Source organism: Chiloscyllium punctatum, chromosome 1 (genome assembly GCF_047496795.1).
Source record: "Chiloscyllium punctatum isolate Juve2018m chromosome 1, sChiPun1.3, whole genome shotgun sequence".
Taxonomy (NCBI): domain Eukaryota; kingdom Metazoa; phylum Chordata; class Chondrichthyes; order Orectolobiformes; family Hemiscylliidae; genus Chiloscyllium; species Chiloscyllium punctatum.
In genome coordinates this window covers 101,828,438-101,848,851 of record NC_092739.1, presented here as the reverse complement: position 1 = coordinate 101,848,851, position 20,414 = coordinate 101,828,438, and positions in this window count along the sequence as shown.

Here is a 20,414-nt window from a genome sequence, read left to right as displayed (position 1 = left end):
CACTGTGAACTTTTATAAGCAGCTCAAGACAAACTGTGGATTCATACAGTCAGACCATGACAAACTGTGCTTAAACTCTTTTAGGTTTAGTTATGCATGGTAATTTTCAATGGAGGTAAATCATGCAGTATCTGGCAAACAGAAATACTAATGATGCAGCACCTTTCCTCAGGGAATCTTAAGCATAGTGATGGGATATTGTTCAGGCCATACATCCATTTGATTGGGAAAAAAGCCTCATGCACAAAAGTATAAGGAAATCACTCCATCTTGAGGATAAATTTGGGCAAATGTAGCATGATGGAATTTTTATTGTAATGATTTCAAGGTTACAACTAAATTTGTTTTTAAATCAAGATTTATTAATTGACTTACGGCAATGTGTTGGGATTTGAACCCCACATCATTCACCTTGGTGTCATGGGCCATAGACTCGTGGTCTCATAATTCAGTAGAATTATCTCTACACCAGCAGTCAGAACAGGTTCTGGAACGTTAAGGGACAGAAAGATTGAAAACCGAAGATGGGACAATCAGTTTTAGAGGAGGAATTGGAAGTAGGAGAAACTTTAATGTCGCTAGTGAAATTGTACACTGAAATTTACAAATGAAGAATAGTGTTATAAACAGTCTCCAGGCAAGAGTGGCCAAATCGCTGTAATTCAAGACATCATTCCCCCAAAATGGTTATGCTCCAGGATGAGGGATGATGAACTGCCTCGCCTTCATCATACAACCTCTCTTCATTCGTCGCAACAAAGTTAAATCAAACAGGGTCACTTTCCTCAAATTATCTTTTTCAATTCAAATACATTTATTTTTTAAAAGGAGCTAAATGGTTCAGCCTTCTTTTAATTAAAGAGCAGGTAAATTTATTAGCTTCTAAACATGGGAAGAGATTGTAAGATGCAACATTCACATGCTAATGGATTAGAATGTGAATTAAGTAAAATTATGCCAGTTAAAAAGCTGAGAGAATCAGTCTCTGGATTCCCTGAAGGATAGACTGAATACTGCAGCTGATTTGTTGTATGATAGTGGTGATACTAACATTGATAGTGAAGCAAAAACAGAAATTGCCAGAGAAACTCAGCAGGTCTGGCAACATCTGTGGAGGGAGAAACAGTGTTAATCTTTCAAGTCCAGTATGATTTGGAAGCCCAAAACCAACTATATTGGATTCAAGATATTAACTGCTCAATACGGTTGAGTCTATCCAGCAGTCCATTTTATTTTCAGATTTCCACCAATTGTAGTATTTTGCTTTATTTATGAATGAAGCAGTTGATTTGAGGTTATTGGGTCTGTGTTTAGCTGACAGAATTTTGTCCCTTTCCAACTTCCTCTTTCAAAATGACTTAATTTGCTGGTCTGGATTCTACTGCTTTAAGTGAGACACTGTTTGACTTGACCTGAAGTTCAGGGATGTTAATGGCTATCCCCAAGCTGTGAGCTGCAGAGCACACTAGGCCACATTAGAACATCAGCCCACTAAAACACAGAGACCAGGGATTTCTCTTGTATTTTTAATCATTTCTTTTTGCATATTCTTTAAAAGATAGAACACAAAAATGTCTCCAATTGGATACACAATCCACAGGGAATGGTTTTCTATTGAGATGGATATCTTTGTAACCACTGAAGATACAGGCCAATCTGTTTCAAATTGCATCCTTTCTGTTGAAGGGTTGAATATACTTCCCAGAGAGGGAGTGCAATGGAGGTTCACTATGCTGAAACCATGGATGACAGGACTATCTATGAGAGTAGATTGACTCAGTTGGGCCTGTATTCCCTAGAGCTCAGGGGGGAATTTGATTGAAAGGTATAGAATTCTAATGTGGCTTGGTAGACTAGATTCAGAGAGGATGTTTGCTCTGGTTAGGGAGTCTAGAACAAGCACACATAGTATCAGGATATCATCTCAGACTAAGATGAGGTAAATTTTCTTCAATCAAAGGGTAATGAGCATGTGAGGTTCTCAACCACAGAATGTTGTCACAATACCAGTTCTTTTTACAAGATTACTGTGACCTTGAGGTTTTTTTCCAGAGATGGGATAATTGGCCAGGCTCCAACTAGGCTGGGTTTGGAAGTTTTATCGGGGCCCTTTGTTTATCCCTAACAGATAGTGCTTCAGACCAAAAGCTTTCATGTTTTTAAAAAACACCTGTATAAACAAAGGGGAGTGGCCCGCCATCTGCATAGCTAGCCTTTACTTAAGTGAGAGCTTTTTTTGGTTCAATTCAGAACTTTAGTCAGTTCAGTTGCAGCAGGGGATGTGTGAAACACGCTGCTGATCTCTCTCTAACTTAAAGCCTGTACTCTCTAGTTTTTATTTCATTTTTACTGTTTGTGCTAAAGGATGTGTGTATTAGGACTGTTGCAAGTATTTTTGGAACAGCATCGTTATGTTGGGTTTGGATCGGATAAGTTATCTGGTATTCAGTTTTCTGTTTGTTGTGTTTCATTCTTTAATTTTGTTTGTTTAAAACATGGCAGTCAAATCAACTAAAGTAGTCCGGGAATATCCACTGTACACTTAGCTAAACAAATAGCAAAGTTACGGTCTGGGCTACCTGCTTAAAAATATTTTGAAGAATCTGACCTAGTCCATAACAGGTTGGTAGGGGGGGTCTTTATGGGATTTAAACAGAGAACGGTAATTATTAGTGTGTTTTATTTTGGGTGTTGATTTGGTTAGTTTAAACAACGTTCAGATAGCAATGGCTCTTTCAGTCACCAAGGAGTGTCTGGAGGTGGAAGAAGTGACCTTGGGGGTTTTACAAAAGGCAAATAGGACCAAGTTGCAGGAATTAATAGACAGGTTGGAGTTGAATTTATGTCCTAATGTAAGGAAAGGTGATGATTACAGCAATAGCTCAGCATTTAAAATTGCTGGAAACACCACCAGGATCTGTAGAGATGGCAAGAATTCATTTGCTAATGAAGCAGCTTGAGTTAGAGGTGATAGATACGGAAAGGGCAGCAGAAATGAAACAGTTAAGACTAAAATCGGAAGAGAAAGGAAAAGAGCCAAGGACTTTAGCAGAAGAGAAGGAGAAAGAGAGAGAGTTTGAACTTCAGAAATTGACACTTAAAAAGGGACATCAGCTTGAAAGGATGGAGATGAAGGCTGAAGGTAGGTTTAGTGAGGAAGAGCATGAGGGTGAGTAAGCCCCTGGTAGGCAAAAGCCGGGTGAGAAACTGGTTAAGTATGTTCAAGTATTGCCTAAATTTGATGAGAAGAATTTGGACGCCTTTCTCATCTCATTTGAAAAAGTGACTAAACAAATGCAGTGGCCAGTGACTGTGTGGGTTTTGTTGATCCAAACCAAACTAGTAGGTAGAGCTAGTGAGGTATTTGCATCACTATCAGAGGAATATGAGGATGTGAAGAAAGCCATCTTAAGTCCATATGAGATTGTACTTGAAGCCTACAGTCAATGTATAAGGAGGGACCCTGGTCAAACCTATATTTGGTTTGAAAGGTGGATAAGAGCTTCAAAAATATAGCAAACTTACAATGCCCTTAGAGAGACAATTATTTTGGAGGAGTTCAAAAATTCACTACCTGACATAGTGCAAGCTCATGTGGAAGAGCAAAGAGCGAAAACTGCAAAATTAGCAGCTGAAGTAGCTGATAATTATGAGTTGGCACATAATCCACTGTTTGGCTTCCTGAATCAATTTCATCAGGGATAGAAGTTGGGGAAAAGAGAAATCCTCCCATGGAACGGGAAAGGTAGATCTCGGTGAAATCATAAGGAGAACTTACTACACGGTAAAAATGAAACCCTTGAAGGGAACAGAGAAGGTAAAAAGTTCAGTGATTTCAGTGTGATAAAGTAGGCCACATGAAATCACAATGTCGGTGGGCTAGAAAAAGCACAGGAAAGCCGGACGGGGGAAACCAGGATAAGCCTGAAGTTTTGTTTGAATAGTAGCAGAAAGTACAGTGAAAGCTAGAAAGCTGCATTAGAGTGCACAAGGTGATCAGACGTTGGTTAAGGAGGAAGTGCCAGATCTGCTTAAAAAAATATACCTGCAAAGGTAAAGTTTATTCACATAGGCCCAGAATAGCAGGGAAAGAGGTTACAATATGAAGGGACATGGGATCCTCTCAGTCTATGATGCTGAAGGATGAGGTTATATGTACTCCTAAAGAACTATTGCCAGAAAAGGTACCGGTAACAGGAATTCATGATGAGACAAAAAGGGCTCAATATGTAAAGTGAGTGTCCAGAAAAAAGTGGTGAATTGGTGGTGGGACTACTGGACAAACTCTAGTCTCCACGAATACAATTTGCCCTTGTGAATGAAATAGCTGATTCACTGGTAGGCATGCTGCCTACTGTAGTTGAAAAGCCAGTGGAGAATCAGACTTCTTATCTGGGAATCTTCCCCGATTGTGTAGTAACAAGGTCACAGAGTCACCAGTTGAAGGAGGTGAGATCAAAGGATACAGGTAAGGAAGCTGAAGTGGCATTAGCAGACACTGTGTTTGATCAGTTAGTTGGGACAAAACAGGAGCAGATAACTAATCATGCAAATATCTTTACCTCTGTAAAACTCATTGAGTTGCAGCAGAAAGATGAAAATTTAGACAGTTGTATCAAAAGACACACACAGAGAAGGAGTCTGAATGTATCCCTGAGTGTTTTTCCTGAAAAGTGATGTATTAATGAGCAAATGGAGACCATCACACATTCAAGCAGATGAGAAATGGGCAGAGATTCATCAAATTGAATTGTCAGTAGAATAGAGAAAGGAGATGTTGTGAGTGGTGCATGAGTTACCACTTAGAGGTAATTCAGGAGTGAAGAAAACACAGGCTAAAATACAAAGACATTTCTACTGGCCTGAACTGCACAATGAATTTTGTTGAATTTTGTAGTTAAATTTTGCCAGACATGTCATACATGTCAGGCAATTGGAAAACCACAGGCAGTAATAAAACCTTCACCTTTGATATGTATTCCAACATTTGAGGAACCTTTTACATGAGTCTTAATTGATTGTATAAGACCTCTATCTTAAACAAAAAATGGGAATCAGTATTTGTTAACAATAACGGATGTAACAACAAGATTTGCAGAGGCCATTCCATTATACAATATCACAACTAAAAGGATTGTCGAGGAATTACTCTTTTTTTTACCATATATAGACTACCAACAGAGATACAGTCAGATCAAGGGTCAAACGTCACATCCAAACTATTCAAGGAAGTTATGGACAACTTAGATATAAAGCAATTCAAATCTACTGCCTAACAACCTGGATCACAGGAAGTGCTAGAAAGATGGCATCAAACACTAAAGATCATTTTGAGAGCTTATAGTTAAGATTATCCAGATGATTAGGATAAGGGAAATACATTTTTGCAATCAGAGATACATCAAATGAATCAACCAAATTCAGCCCACTTGAATTAGTTTTTTGGGCAGGAAGTGAGAGGACCATTAAAATTGATTAAGGAGAAATCAGTAAGTCAGAAGTCAGAGACTACACAATTGGACTATGTGTCAAATTTTAGAAAACAATTAAATAGAGGTGGAGGGTTGGCTGGACAAGATTTGAAAGTATCATAGTTTGCAATGAAATGGGCAATGGACAAGAAATCAAAAATTTGCAATTTTGCTATCGCGATGAGATATTAGTGTTATTTCTAGTAATACGTGAACTTTGACATGCAAGGTTTAATAGACGTTATCAAATAAAAAGGAAATTGAGTGAATTACTTGATAAGGGCTCCATATAGGAAGAAATCTCACAGTGTGTCATATGAGTATGTTCAAAAGGTATTTTGAGAGGGAAGAAAAGCAAGAGGAGAAGATATTGATGATTACAGCACAGAAGGAAACCCAGTTCAGAGGATTCCAAATTGGACATTCCTCAAAGTAATTTGGACAATGAGGAAGTTGTCAAAAATTGGGATAAATTATTGAGTTACCTTCCTGAGAAAAATCCAAATGACCTGGAAGAGTTATTACTATTGCATGGGGAGATTTGTGGAAATAAACTGGGAGGTACTCACCTAATTGTGCATAATGTAGATATAAAAGATGCTGTTCCAATTAAGCAACATCCTTATATGCATAACCCTCTAAAGTTGGCACAGGTTCAGACAGGGATAGGACACATGCTCCAAGATGACATAATCAAAGTGAGTTACAGTGACAGGAACTCACCCATCGTAATGGTGCCAAAGCCAGATAATACCCAATGGTTATGTGTGGACTACCGCAAAGTCAATGCAGTTACGAAGACTGATGTTTGGAAGACTGTGTTGAACAGTGGTACAAGCAACTTACATTACTAAGTTGGACTTGCTCAGAGGCTACTGCCATAAAGAGCAAAGACAATTTCAATTTTCATAACACCAATGGACTGTATCAGTTTAAAGTCATGCCATTTGGTTTGAAAAATGCTCTGGCCACATTTCAGAGACTAACCAATAAGGTCATTGCTGGATTACCCAACTGTGTTGCCTACATTGATGACCTGGTGATTTTTAGTCACTCATGAAAGGAACATTTACAACATTTGTCGGACTTGTTCGATTAACTTTGAAAAGCAAGCTTGGTGGTAAACCTAGCTAAAAGTGAACTTGTCAAAGTGAAAACAAAAATAATTGGAAAATTTCCCACACCATTGACAAAAAGAGCAGTACTATAGTTCCTGGGATTGAGTGGATTTTACCAAAGGTTTGTGTCGAATTTTCGCAGTGTGGCAGCTCCACTCACTGAATTGCTAAAGAAAGGCAGAGGTTTCAGTGGACAGCAGCCTGTCAGAAGCTGTTTGACCGCTTGAAGACTGTGTTAACCACTGCCCTGGAATTTGCCACACTTGATTACATAAAGCCTTTTAAGGTGGCTATTGATACCAGAGATGTGGGTGCCGGTGCGGTGCTCCTACAGGAAGACGATGAGAGGTTCAAAAGAACTATCGGGTATTTCTCCAGGAAGTTGAATGTTAATCAACCGAAATATTTGACAGTTGGAGAAAGAGACTTTAAACTTGGTGTTGGCACTACAAAACTTCAATGCTTATATTACCAGCAACACATTTGAGTCAATCATACACACTGATCATAATCCATTGAAGTTTACGGAGAAATTTAAGGACAAAAATGCCAGACTGTTTAGATGGATCTTATTATTGAAACTATTCAATTTAACAATTGTGCATGTGGCAAGTCAAGGAAACATGATCGCTGATGCACTGTCGAGATTTGAATGAGAAACAGAGGCGTTCAGTGATGAGAGAACCACAGGCTGAATCTAAATGCAGTTGTGCATGGTTGCATACTTATAGTCAATGCATGTATGTGGGTGTTTAAAGTACAAACTGATTGTTTTTTAGTTTTTAGGGTTTTGAAAAATGAAGCCATCTTTGGATATTGACAATTCATTTTTATAAGGGGTGGGGGGTGGGGGGAGCGGTGGTGTCACAATGCTGGTTCTTTTTATAAGGTTACTATGCCTTTGAGTGTTTTTTCCAGGAGGGGGTAATTGGCCAGGCTCCAACTATGCTGGGTTTGGGAGTTTTATTGGGGCCCTTTGTTTACCCCTAACAGATAGCGCTTCAGGCTAAACGCTTTCATGTCTTTAGAAAAATGTATAATCAAAGGGGAGTGGCCAGCTAACTGCGTAGCTAGCCTTTGTTTAGATTAGAATTTATTTTGCTTCAGTTCAGAACTTTAGTCAGTTCAGTTGCAGCAGGGGATGTGTGAAACAGGTTGCTGACCTCTGTCTCTAACTTTGAGCCTATAAGCTCTAGTTTGTTTCATTTTTACTGTTTGTGCCATTGGGTGTGTGTGTTGGGACTGTCGGAAGTACTTTTGGAACAGCATCCCTTAAGTCAGGTGATCTGGTTTTCAGCTTTCTGTTCTTTGTGTTTCATTCTGTAATTTTGTAAGTAAATTTTGTTTGTTTAAAGCTTGGCAGTCGAACCAGCTACTTTACTGCAGGCGGCACGGTGGCACAGTGGTTAGCACTGCTGCCTCACAGCGCCAGAGACCTGGGTTCAATTCCCGACTCAGGTGACTGACTGTGTGGAGTTTGCACATTCTCCCCGTGTCTGCGTGGGTTTCCTCCGGGTGCTCCGGTTTCCTCCCACAGTCCAAAGATGTGCAGGTTAGGTGAATTGGTCATACTAAATTGCCCATAGTGTTAGGTAAAAGGGTAAATGTAGGGGAATGGGTGGGTTGCGCTTCGGTGGGTCGGTGTGGACTTGTTGGGCCAAAGGGCCTGTTTCCACACTGTAAGTAATCTAATCTAAAAATATTCACTATACACTTCGCTAAAATAAATAGCCAAGTTACGGTCTGGGCTACTTGCTAAAAATATTTTGAGTGATCTGGCCTTGATAAGGCTATCAAGGCAAAATTACTGAATACATTTAAGAAATAGATTGATGAATTTTAGATTTTAAAGGCATCAAGAGGTATCGAGAGAAAGCAAGAATATGGCATTCAGACAGTGATGTAATGCATTCAGACAGTGATGTAATCATTATCATATTTAAAGCAGAGCAGGCTCAAAAGGCAAAATGAATTGCTCTGCTCCTAGTATTAGTATCTCTGTTTCCTCGCAGGAATAAGTGCGATTCACACACGGCCATGCTAGACAGTCATTGAATTCATATCTGCAGTCATCTATTAGGGTCAAAGAGTCCTACAGCATGGAGACATGCCCTTCTGCCCAAACTGGTCCATGCCAAATTAAATGTCCATCCACACTAACCTTGTTTCCCTGCACTTGGGCCATATCCTTCTAAATCTTTCCTATCCATATATTTTTCCAAATGTTGTTAATGTACTGACTTCCACAGGCAGCTCATTCCATATGCATACCATCCTCTGTGTAAAAAGTTTGTCCCTCAGGTTCCCATTTATTCGTTTCCTTCTTGCTTAAACTGAAGCCCTCTCATCCATGATTCCCCAACCGTGGGAAAAAGTCTAAGTGTATTCACCTGATCCATGCCTCTCATGATCTTATACACTTCTATAAGATTCCCCCCCTCAGTCTCCTACACTCTAAAGTTAAAAAGTTCTAGCTCGTCCAATCTCTCCCTATAACTTAGTCCTTTGATTCCTGGCAACATTCTTGTAAATTTCTTCTGCACTCTTTCCAGTTTAATAATAGCCTTCTTATAGCAAAGTGACAAAATTGAACACAATACTCCAAGTGTGGCCTCGTCAATGACCTGTACAACTGCAAAATAACTTCCCAACTTCAATACACAATACCCTGACCGATGAAGGCCAGTGTGCCGAAAGCTTTCTTCACTGCCCTGTCTACATGTGACTCTACTTTCAGAGAACCATGCGCCTGAACCCCAAGGTCCCTCTGTTCTACTACACTCCTTAAGGGCCTACCATTCACCCTGAAATTCTTACCTTGACTTGATTTTCCAAAATGCAAGATCTCACACTTAACTATATTAAACTTAATTTGCCATTTCTTGTCCCACTTCCCAGCTGATCAAGGTCCTGCTGCAATTTCTGATAACCTTCCTCACTGTCCATGATACCACCTGTGTTAGTGTCATCTGCAAATTTACTAATCATATCATGTACATTCTTATCCAAGTCATTGATATAGATAACAAGCACCAATGAGCCTAGCAGAAGCCCCTGACATATTTCACTAGTCACAGGCCTCCAGTCTGATAAGGATCCTTCTACTATTACCCTCTGCTTCCTACCATCAAGCCAATTGTGTAGCCAGTTTGCCAGGTCCCCCTGATTCCATCCGACCTAACCTTCCAGAGCAACCGACCATGTGGAACATTATCAAAGGCCTTGCTAAAATCCATATAAAATCTATCATCCTGCCCTCCCTCATCAATCTTCCTCGCCACTTCATCAAAAAATTCTAAAAATTTGAGAGGCATAACCTCCCATGCACAAAGCCATGCTGACTACTCCAAATAAATCCCTGTCTTTCCAAATGTGGGTATATCTTATCTTTCAGAATCTTCTCAAGGAACTTACCCACCACAGATGTTAGGCTTACTGGTCTACAGTTCCCAGGTTTTTCTTTGCAGCTCTTCTTGAATAAGAGCAGAACATTTACTACTCTCCAGTCTTCCGGGACCTCACCCAGGGTTAATGATGATGCAAATATATCAGTCAGGGCCCCCACAATTTCTCCTTTAGCATCTTACAGGGTTCTTGGATATATCTGGTCAGGACCAGGAGATTTATCCACATTCATACATTCTAATATATCCAACATCACTTCTACTCTAATACAGACTGTCCCCAAGATATCACCACTAACTTCCCCAAGTTCCTAAATTTTCATGGCTTTCTCCCCAATAAACACAGAGAATAAATATTAATTGAGGACCTCGTCCATCTCCTGCAGTTCCACACATACAATTCCACTTTGGTCCTTGCGGGCTCCTATTCTCTCTTTACTTATTCTTTTTTCTTTCGTATACTTGAAGAAACTCTTTGGATTCACTCTTATCTGCTCAGCCAAAGCTATCTCATAATGCCTTTTCGCCCTTCTGAGTTCCTTCTTCTGTAAACTCTTGTATTCCCTATATATCTCCTTGATTGGTGCAGTGATGAACAGTGATGAGGATGCAGAAATATTTCAGTGTCATTTGAACAGGCTGATTGAATGGGCAAATGCATGGCAGATGAAGTATAGTGTGGAAAAAATGTAAGATTATCCAATTTTGGTAGCAACAACAGGAAGGCAGATTATTATCTTAATACTGATAGATTGGGAAAGAGTGAGGTGCCCCTGAGCACCTTCGCTGAAGGTAAGCATACAGGTGTAGCAAGTGCTGAAGAAAGTAAATTGTATGTTGGCCTTCAAAGTGAAAAGAGTCAAATACAGGAGCAAAGATGCCTTACTGCAGTTGTATAGAGCTTTAGAGAGACCACACCTTGAGTATTGTGAACAGTTTGGTTTCCTTCTCTGGGGAAGGATATTCTGGCTATCTTGGAATGCAACAAAGTTTACCAGACTGATTCCTGGAATGGCAGGATTGACATCTGAAGTGAGATTGTATCAGTTGGAATTATATTCATTGAAGCTTAGAAGAATAGAAACCTATAAAGCTCTAACAGGACTAGATAGGATAAATGGAGGAAGGGTGTTCTCAATGACCAGGAGTCACAGTCTCATGGTATTGTCCCTACATTTGAGCCATATAGCCTCTATTTAACTCTTACATTCTCCAGGAATGTATTGTGACATACCTAAACAGATTGATTAAAAATAACTTTAGGGTAGGTCATTTAGAACTGAGTTTAGAAGAAATTTCTTCACTCAGAAAGTGGTAATCTTGTGGAATTCTTTGCCATAGAAAGCAATTGAGGCCAAAACATTAAATGTTTTCTATAAGAAGTTAGATTTAGTTCTTCGGGCTAAAGGGATCAAAGGTTATTGGGGAGAAAGCAGGAACAGGGTGCTGATTTGGATGATCAACCCTGATCAGAGTGAACGGTGGAGAAGGTTCAAAAGGCTAAACAGCTTACGTCTGTTCCTACTTTATATGCAAGTCATTTTTATAAAAAAATACACATTTGTCAATTAAGTTTAATAATACTGTAAACAATCTAAGGTTACAATTTATTGACATGATACCAATGATACATTTTCACTCCCTTGGCTTGAAAAATTCAGCCCCATTCCCATCTGCCTTTCTCCCCAGCCCCCAGTAACTTGATTCCCAGTTTCATTCTCTTGACTGCTTCCCACTAGCAGCTCTCATACCATTGTCTCCCTCCCTTTGTCCTCTCATCTTCAGAAAGAGTTTCTTTCACACTCAAACCTCCTGTGGAGTTTGCCATTGAATACCAACTCTGCCAAACATTCCTGATGAAGGGCTTATGCCCAAAACATCAACTCTCCTGCTCCTCAGATGCTGCCTGACCTGTTGTGTTCTTTCAGTGCCATACTTTTTGACTCTGCCAAACTAACACCCGATTCTCAATTGTCTCCTGCTGCTCCCGGTCTCTGCGGTATTGGATTAAATAAAATCACACAGCTGGTGCCTTCTCTGTGCTGGCAGTTGGTGAAAACACAGAAAAATTGCTCTTGTAGGAAATATGAAATATGGAGGTTATCCAGGCCCTTTACAGCAAAGCCCGGGCACCCGTCACTATTGCAGGAGAGATCTGGTCAATCTTAGAAAGATGGAAAAATTACCTAGGGAACGCCTAGTGCATCTAAGGTCATTTCTGGTATTGTGTACAATCTGTTCAAATTGAAAGGTTGAAAAAAATGGTGAAGCGGTAAATAGTCAGGAGAATAGCCTTAGATTACATGAGGATTTAGATGGGCTGATCAGTAACGAATGGAATTTAATCTGGATAAATGTGAAGTAATGGTCTTAAGTTGGACAAATAAGGCAAAGGAATACATTTTGAATGGTGAGATCCTAGGAAGCACTGAGGATCAGTGCGACCCTGGTGTGCATGTTCATTGGCCATTGAAGGTAAAGAATCAGGTAGATAAAGTGGTTAAGAAGGCATGTGGGATACTTGTCTTTATCAGCCAAGGCACAGAGTTTAAGAGCAGGGAGGTGGTGTAGAATGTTGGCCAGGCCTTAATTAGAGCATTGGGTGCAGTTCTGGAATCCACGTAATAGGAGGGATGTGATAGGATGTGCGGAGGAAATTTACCAGGATGTGACTTGGGGTGGAAACTTTTAGTTATGAAGAGAGATTGGATAATTGGGGGCTGTTTTCCATGGATCAGAGGAGACTGAGGAGTGACATGATTGCGATATATAAAATAATAATACACATATTCAGGGTAGATGGGAGGAATATTTTCCCCTTGACGGAGGTATCAGTGATTGGGGGGTATAATTTAAGATAAGGACAGTAGGTTCAGAGGGAAATGCACCCAGAAGGTGATGAGAGTCTGGAACTTATTGCCTATAAGGGTGGTAGAGTCAGAAATCCTCATGACATTTAAGAAGTATTTTGATGTATATTTCAATGTCAAAGCAAATAAAGCTGGGAAACAGGATTAGAAGATTTGGGTGGTTGTTTTTGTTCAGCATACACTCAATGGGTCAAAGGGCTTTTTATGACTCTCTGAATATTATAGAATCCCAACAGTATGGAAACAGGCCCTTTGGCCTAACAAGTCCACACCAACCCTCTAAAGAAAAACCCATCCAGACTCATTCCCCTACTCTATATTTACCCTGACCAATGCACTTAACCTACAAATCTCTGAACATTATGGGCAATTTAGATTGGCCAATTCACCTAACTTTCATATCTTTGGATTGCGGGAGAAGACCGGAGCAAACCCAACAGACGCAGGGAGAAAGTGCAAACTCCACAGACAGTTGCCTGAGGCTGGGATCAAACCTGGGTCCCTGGCGCTGTGAGGCAGCAGTGTTAACCACTGAGCCATCATGCTACCATCATGCTGGCATCTTGGAATGCTTCTTCTCTTATTGCTATTACATATTGGAAGGATCAGATAATGGAATCACCCAGGAACCTTTCTGTTAATTGCTTTTGCTTCTGGCTGCAGCATTCTGCATTGTTTTTGATCTTCTAACTGAACATATATTCTCACAGTGATCTAGAGTTGACACTATTTTGCCACTAATTTAGCTTTGACCTTCTTAGTTAGAATTTCAATTTCGATTTGCTGTATATTTTCTTCATGAGGATTAATTTTTGGCCATGCTACTGAAAGTGGTCTTTAATTATATATGTTCTTCTTTTGTTTTTGTCTTCTACTTCTCACTCTGTGGTTCCTGATGCTGGCCTTCCTCTTCCGAATCATTTCACTCCATTTCAGAGACAGCAGAGAGTCTTTGAGAATGAAGTAAAAAGGCGATCAGGAGTAAAAGCAGAGGAAAGTGAATACAAGATCTGGAGAATAAAGAGCAAAGGACAGGTAGAAAAGGAAATAAAAAAGTTCCCTCATGAACAATGAAAAACATCAGGCTAAAAAGGAAGAAGAGAAATAAAGAATAGTGAGTGTGGAGTGTTCCGCCTGATTTGCCCCAAACATACTGATATAATATGCAATGGGATATAAATGCAGTGACAGCGAAATGCTTCGGGGCATTATTTATTGCGTTGTTTTTCAATGTATTCTTTTAATAATTTGGATGTGCTTACACTTGGTGTAACTTTGGAGAGGGTCAACATTCTTAAGTCTGCCTCTCAATAGATTTCCAGATGATAATAAATTAATAAAAATGCTTTCACCCAGATAGGGCTCGAAGGTGGAATGGTTCTAATGATTGCTAGCCACTGTAGCTTGATTCTTGCAGCTGCTGTTACAACGACAATGTATCAGACAGGTGATGATGTGAAATAACAATATATTTACAAACGTGAGCATGCATTTGCAATGAAATGCCACCTATGCCCTCAGAAGCCTTTCTTTTTTGTTCTGCTTCCAATATGTGCGTTGCGAAGGGCAGCGGTTCGGCCTCATACTCAACTGAACTTCAAATATGGTGTCAGTTACAGGAATCCTGGATGGTCCTGGTAGTAGCTAGTCCTACCATCATTACTGAGTGCATAATAGTACCAGCATAATGCAATAGAGGTATGGTACATTATAAGGTGAGCTGGGGAGAATTGTGAGGGACAGCTTACTCAAGTTCATGAAGAAAAAAACCTTTATGAAATTCTCCAAAATTGACACTTCGCCAAAGTTTTGTCCTATTAGGTCACTCTACCATATGTGAATCAGGCCTTTGCAGGAATTGAAATTTCCGTAAACCGCAGACAAGTATAATCGGGTCTACAGAGCATTAATCAATTGACTCAGCAATTTGCAATCAAATAGAGTAAAAGCATGCAAACAACCAAACTGACAACAGCAATAGGACACTCCAGATTAAAACTGCAAATCAGCAACAATAATGTGAGTTTATATTATGTCAGGAACACAAGGCAAACAGATCAAAGCATTTCACAGAGCAGTAAGGAAATAAACAGTTAGCAAAACTGGTTAATAATAAGATGTTTGACCAAAATTTTGATCAAAGTGACTTTAAGCAGAAATTGAAGGAGAAGGGTAAGATTAAGTTAGAGAGAGTTTTATGGAGGGCATTCCAGAGTTCGGGATGGTGGCTGAAAGCACAGCTAACATTGGTGAAGAGATGGATCAATTGTGTGATAAACAGACAGCTTTTTGGATTACCACTACACAACAGCACTTGAAACTTCATCAATTTTTCCTAATAAGTTGTCTTTTCATGGTAATTTGAGGAAGACTGCACACTTTATAGGTTGAAATTGGGCAATTTTGGACAATTTTCAAGTTTACATGATACATAGTGATCAATTATCTGATCAAGAAAAGCATTGCTTTGTAGGTTAGCTCACACTCTATTGCTCTAAGAAACTCAGCAGGTCTGGCAGCATCTGTGGAGAGAGAACAGAGTTAATATTTTGATTCCCGTCTGACTTTATGAGCTGTAAGTTCCAAGGAAGAGTCATACTACTCTCAAAATATTAACTCTGCTTCTCTCTCCATAGATGTTGCCAGACCTGCTGAGTTTCTTCAACATTTTTTAAAGATTATCTCATGGGAAGTGGATATCGCAGGCTAACAAAAACGTATTGCCCTTCCTCGTTGCCCTTTGGAAGGTGATGGTGAGCTGCTTTCTTGAACAATTAAATTCTCTGGTTTTGTTTCAGATTTCCAGCTTCCACAGCATTTTGCTTTCACGCTATTTATATGTTATACCTACAAGGTGATCAAATAGCCAAGGTGATGCACCTTTGTTGATCTGACCATTGGTCTCCCAAAGACTGCTTCTGCTGATCAATATATACTTTGCAGTTTTCATTGGTTCATGCACTATAATACTGATAGTTACATTAACAATCAATTCAAAAGAATCAGTGAGCCTCCAATGTGGCTCATCATATTTGTCAGAAGCAACATGATAATATGCTGAAGCCGCGCACCTTTTTTGAATTATTTGAGGAACTACTGCCACTGCTTTCTCCATGACAATATTTCAGCCAATCAGAGTAAGCTTGTCAACCAAACAGTCCCATTTTCCCTTGAGTATAAATTGTTATAATCATTTAAAACTTGATATTCTTACATTTGTGCTGATCAGTGCACGATGAAAGGCTCATCAACATTTATATAGGCACAGGGTCATAGAAATGTACAGCACGGAAACAGACCATTCGGTCCAACTTGTCCATGCCTACCAGATATCCCAACCCAATCGAGTGCCACCTGCCAGCAAAGACCCATATCTCTCCAAACCCTTCCTATTCATATCCCATCCAGATGCCTTTTAAATGTTGCAATTGTACTAGCATCCACCACTTCCTTTGGCAGTTCATTCCATACATGTAACACCCTAGTGTGAAAAAGTTGCTCCTTAGGTCTCTTTCATATCTTTCCCCTCTCACCCTAAACCTGTGCCGTCTTTTTCTGGATTCCCCCATCCCAGGGAAGAGACTTTGTCTATTTACCCTATCCATGCCCCTCATGATTTTATAAACCTCTATAAGGTCACCCCTCAGCCTCTGATTCTCCAGGGAAAACCGCCCCAGCCTATTCAGCCTCTCCCTATAGCTCAAATCCTCCAACCTTGGCAACATCTTTGTCAATCTTTTCTGAACCCTTTCAAGTTTTGCAACATATTTCCAATAGGAAGGAACCCAGAATTGCACACAATATTCCAAAGTAGCCTAACCAATGTCCTGTACAGGCGTAACATGACCTCCCAACTCAGTATTCTGACCAATAAAGGAAAGCATACCAAACATTTTCTTCACTATTTCATCTACCTGCGATTCCACTTTCAAGGAGCTATGAACCAGCACTCCAAGGTCTCTTTGTTCAACAACACTCCCTAGGACCTTACCATTAAGTATATAAGCCCTGCTAAGATTTGCTTTCTCAAAACGCAGCACCTCACATTTATCAAAATTAAACTCCACCTGCCACTTCTCAGCCCATTGGCCCATCTGATCAAGATCCTGTTGTAATCTGAGGTAACCTTCTTCACTGTCTACTACACCTCCAACTTTGGTGTCATCTGCAAACTTACTGACTATAACTCTTATGCTCACATCCAAATCATTTGTATAAATGGTGAAAAGTAGTGGACCCAGCACCGATCCTTGTGTCATGCCACTGGTCACAGGCCTTCAGTCTGAAAAACAACCTTCCACCATTACCCTTTGTCTTCTACCTTTGAGCCAGTTCCATATCCAAATGGCTAGTTCTCCCTTTATTCCATGAGATCTAACTTTGCTATCCAGTCTCCCATGGGAAACCTTGTCTTACACCTTACTGATCATTGCAACAATATTCAATTATCACATCTTTATACCCCTAATTCATCATCTAGCACATATTCAGCCACCAGAAAAACAATAGACAATAGACAATAGGTGCAGGAGTAGGCCATGCAGCCCTTTGAACCTGCACCGCCATTCAATATGATCATGGCTGATCATTCCTAATCAGTATCCTCTTCCTGCCTTATCTCCATAACCCTTGATTCCACTATCTTTGAGAGCTCTATCCAACTCTTTCTTAAATGAATCCAGAGACTGGGCTGCCACTGCCCTCTGGGGCAGAGCATTCCACACAGCCACCACTCTCTGGGTGAAGAAGTTTCTCCTCATCTCTGTCCTAAATGGTCTACCCTGTATTTTTAAGCTGTGTTTCCGGCTGCCAGAGTGTCCAATCCTTTCATAATCTTATATGTCTCAATCAGATCCCCTCTCAGTCTTCTAAACTCAAGGGTATACAAGCCCAGTCGCTTCAGTCTTTCAGTGTAAGGTAATCCTGCCATTCCAGGAATTGACCTCGTAAACCTACGCTGCATTCCCTCAATAGCCAGAATGTCTTTCCTCAAATTTGGAGACCAGAACTGCACACAGTACTCAAGGTGTGGTCTCACCAGGGCCCTGTACAGCTGAAGAAGCTCTTCTTTGCTTCTATACTTAATTCCTCTTGTTATGAAGGCCAGCATGCTTTTAGCCTTCTTCACTACCTGCTGTACCTGCATGCTTGCCTTCATTGACTGGTGTACAAGAACACCCAGATCTTTCTGTACTGCCCCTTTACCTAAATGGATTCCATTGAGGTAGTAATCTGCCTTCCTGTTCTTGCCACCAAAGTGGATAACCATACATTTATCCACATTAAACTGCATCGGCCATGCATCTGCCCACTCACCTAACTTGTCCAGGTCACCCTGTAATCTCCTAACATCCTCATCACATTTCACCCTGCCACCCAGCTTAGTATCATCAGCAAATTTGCTAATGTTATTGCTGATACCATCTTCTATATCATTAACATATATTGTAAAAAACTGCAGTCCCAGCACGGTACCCCACTGGTCACTGCCTGCCATTCCAAAATGGAGCCGTTTATCACTACCCTTTGTTTTCTATCAGCCAACCAATTTTCAATCCAAACTAGTACTTTGCCCCCAATACCATGCGCCCTAATTTTTCTCACTAACCTCCTGTGTGGGACTTTATCAAAAGCTTTCTGAAAGTCCAGGTACACTACATCTACTGGATCTCCCTCGTCCACCTTCAGAGTTACATCCTCAAAAAATTCAAGAAGATTAGTCAAGCATGATTTCCCCTTCATAAATCCATGCTGACTCTGACCCTGTTACTACTATCCAGATGTGTCGTAATTTCTTCCTTTATAATTGACTCCAGCATCTTTCCCACCACTGAGGTCAGACTAACTGCTCTATAATTTCCTGCTTTCTCTCTCCCACCTTTCTTGAAAAGTGGTATAATATTAGCCACCCTCCAATCCTCAGGAACCGACCCCGAATCTGTCGAACACTGGAAAATAATCACCAACGCATCCACGATTTCCTGAGCTACCTCCTTCAGTATCCTGGGATGTGGACCATCAGGCCCCGGAGACTTATCAACATCGCAACTTCATCCAAGAATAAACACAACACATTCATAACTTCAGTGTATGTCATGGACAGTAAAATGCCATTTATGTGAAGCTAACAGTACAGAAATGCAATTCGCATAGTAACTTGATATTCACTCTTAACTGTGGATCTGATTCACACCTAGAGTTCCTGTACCATTTCTGAGTAAATCACAGTTAGCTTCAAAACAACTCACCATTACTTGGACTTACTATTTTATATGTTATTACTTTTCTATGTTATGGAGGTGCCAGTGTTGGACTGAGTTGGACAAGGTCAAAACTCACTCAACATCAGGTTATAGTCCAGCAGGTTTATTTGAAAACACGAGCTTTCTGAACTCTGCCGAAGGAAGGAGCAGAGCTCTGAAAGTTCACATTTTCATATAAACCTGTTGGACTATAATCTGCTGTCATGTGAATTTTACCATTAATTTCTAGTAGAGCCATGAACTGCTTCTATTAAAAAAAATCTTTGTTGTCTTTCTCCAGTATTTTATGATTTGGATCTCAATTCTACAGTTAGATTCACTCTTTTACTATTGTTTATAGGTTAACATTGGAAAACAAAAGCCTGAACAAGCTTCATTACAAATTGTTGTCTGCCAGCATTTCTCAGTTTTTAACGGAGCCCCTTTGATGCTTAATCTTTATTCTTTTGATATCTTGCCAGCGGCTTAGTGTAAACAACTTGAAGCCTGGTACTTAGGTACAAGACGTCTCTGCTGTGAATAAAAATTTAAAATTGCACGGCCTTCTGTGCCATCTCCCCAATTAGCAAGTCATTAAGCTTACAGTGTTACACTGAGCAATCCAGATTAGAAAGACCATATTACATCGAGCCACTCAAATTCAGCCTCCCTAAATGCAGGAAAGCAAACACAAAAATAACCAGAAAACTTCCTGCTTTACACACTATCCAGTATGTAAAGTACTTGCTTTCAACCGCTGAGACCAAATCAACTTATAAAGAGTGAAGATGGCATTTTTATTTTTTACTGCATGCCTTGGGACTTGTATGCTCTATTAATTGATTTTTTTTTCAAACAGTCCTCTCACTTTAGTTTCATGGAAGAATCATATAAGACTGAAAACGTTAGGTCTTTCTCTTTCTATAGAGTCGGAGAGTAATACAGCACAGAAACAGACCCTTTAGTCCAACTCATACATGCCAACCAAGTTTCCAGCTGAACTAATCCCACTAGTCCCATTTACCTGCATTTGATGGATATTCCTCTAATTTTTTCCTTATCATGTACCTGTCCAAGTGTCTTTTAAATGTTGTGATTGTACCTGCATCTACCATTTTTGTTGGTAGTTCATTCCACATAGAAACCACCTTTTGTGTATAAAGATTACCCCTCAGGTCTCTTTTAAATCTTTTTCCTGTCACCTTAAAAATATGCCCCCTAGTTTTTGAACTCCCCCACCTTTGGGAAAAGGCCTCTGCTATTCACCTTATCTTTGCCCCTCATAATTTTATAAACGTCTGTAAGGCCA